Source organism: Octodon degus, unplaced genomic scaffold (assembly GCF_000260255.1).
Source record: "Octodon degus isolate 3935 unplaced genomic scaffold, OctDeg1.0 scaffold00382, whole genome shotgun sequence".
Lineage (NCBI taxonomy): Eukaryota > Metazoa > Chordata > Mammalia > Rodentia > Octodontidae > Octodon > Octodon degus.
In genome coordinates, this window is record NW_004524958.1 from 55,220 (window position 1) to 56,929 (window position 1,710).

The 1,710-nt window shown below is 41.6% G+C and overlaps 1 pseudogene; it reads right to left on the reverse strand.

Moving 5' to 3' along the window:
• Positions 1-831: 831 nt before the first annotated feature.
• Positions 832-1,386, reverse strand: LOC105741268 (annotated as a pseudogene).
• Positions 1,387-1,710: the final 324 nt, after the last annotated feature.

A 1,710-nucleotide genomic window follows, 5' to 3' on the forward strand; every position in this document is an offset into this window, starting at 1 on the left:
CTCTCTCTCTCTCTCTCTCTCTCTCTCTCTCTCTCTCTCTCTCTCTCCTTCCTCTCTCCCTCCCTCCCTCCCTCCTTTTCTGTACAGGGAACTGAACTCAGGGCCTCATGCATGCATTTGTGCCACTGAGCTATCTCCCAAGCTTATATTGCTTTCTTAGTCTCCATCACATTGATTTCTGCTCTGATCTTTATAATTTCTTCCCTTGTATGGACTTAGGTTTGACCTGCTCTTCTTTTTCTAGATGCTTGAGGTTCAGTGTTAATTTGTTCTTTTGGGCTTGCTCTGGTTTTTTAAAAATTATTTTTATTTTTATTTATTTATTTTGGCAGAACCGGGAATTGAACTCAGGCCCTTGCGCTTGCCAGGGAAGCACTTATTCCACTGAGCCATCTCCCCAGCCCCTAAAAGATTTATTTATTTATTTTGCATGGGGTCTCACTACGCAGTTCATGCTCAGTGCAGCATGGCATGCAGTACCAATGGAGGTTTTTTGTTTGTTTTTTGTTTTTGGTGACAGGTTCTCACTATACAATTCAGTCTAGCTTTGAACTCAGTTTCTAGCCCATGTAGCCTTGCACACACAGCAGTTCTCTTGTCTCAGCCTCCTGAGTGTGGGATTCTAGGCATGCACCACCACACACAGTCATTTTCTTGATATGGTTAATCACTGCTATAAATTTACCTCTTTGGACCACTTTTATTGTGCTCTATAAGTTATGATATGTTGTACTGGCATTATCAGCAACTGTCTAAGTTCTTTAATCTATTACCCATTTTTTAGAAGGGTAATATTTTTAAAATTTTATTTTCATTTATTTTATGCTTAATTTATTCCCATGCCATAAGTTTTTGTTTCTTCAGTTTCTTCTGGGATATCGTTTCCTTCTGTGCAACTTCCTCCTCTGGTTTGGGAACAATTTGTTCCTTTTCAGTAAGGATCATCTCAACCTGTCAGGGGGAGCTCATGTATGGATTAATCCGGCCATGAGCTCTATAAGTACGGCGGCGCGTCTTGGGTGCTTTGTTCACCTGGATGTGTTCAATAACCAGAGAATCTACATCTAAACTCTTAAGCTCAGCCTTACTCTCTGCATTTTTAAGCATGTGCTGCAAAAATTCAGCACTCTTTTTGGACTACAGACCCTGTGTCCAGCCCCACTCTTTGGCCTGGGCATACCTACCAACTCCAACATTGTAAGGCTAGAATGGTACACACTGCTTCTTTAATGTGACATCCTTCAGATACTTGGTAGCCTCTTGGATATGCAGACCCTTGATGACCTGGGCAGTTTCACATGTGTTCTTAAAGTGAACGTGAAGATTTGAGCCTCTTGATTTGTATGATTTGGGGGGGTTTTCTGGGTCAAGAGAGTAGCAAACCATTTTCACAGTTAACCTCAGGCCACTCACAGGAAGAGAGGAGGGTAATATTTAATTTCCATATGTTCATGAAGTTCTTGTCATTTCTTTTGCCACTGACTTCCAATTTCATTGCACTATGGTCTGACTTATACTGGGTATCCTGTTCAGGTGTCAAATGTAGGAATCTGTTGGTTTCTGTGTGATTAGGACTATCCAGTAAGAAACAGCAGCAGGAATGAGAAAAAGATAGACAAGACCAAAGCTGGGCTAGGTGGTGGTTGGTCTGCCTGGTTGGTGAGAGGAACCCAGGAGCAAAACAAAATGGATGTTTATTTATACCTTTGC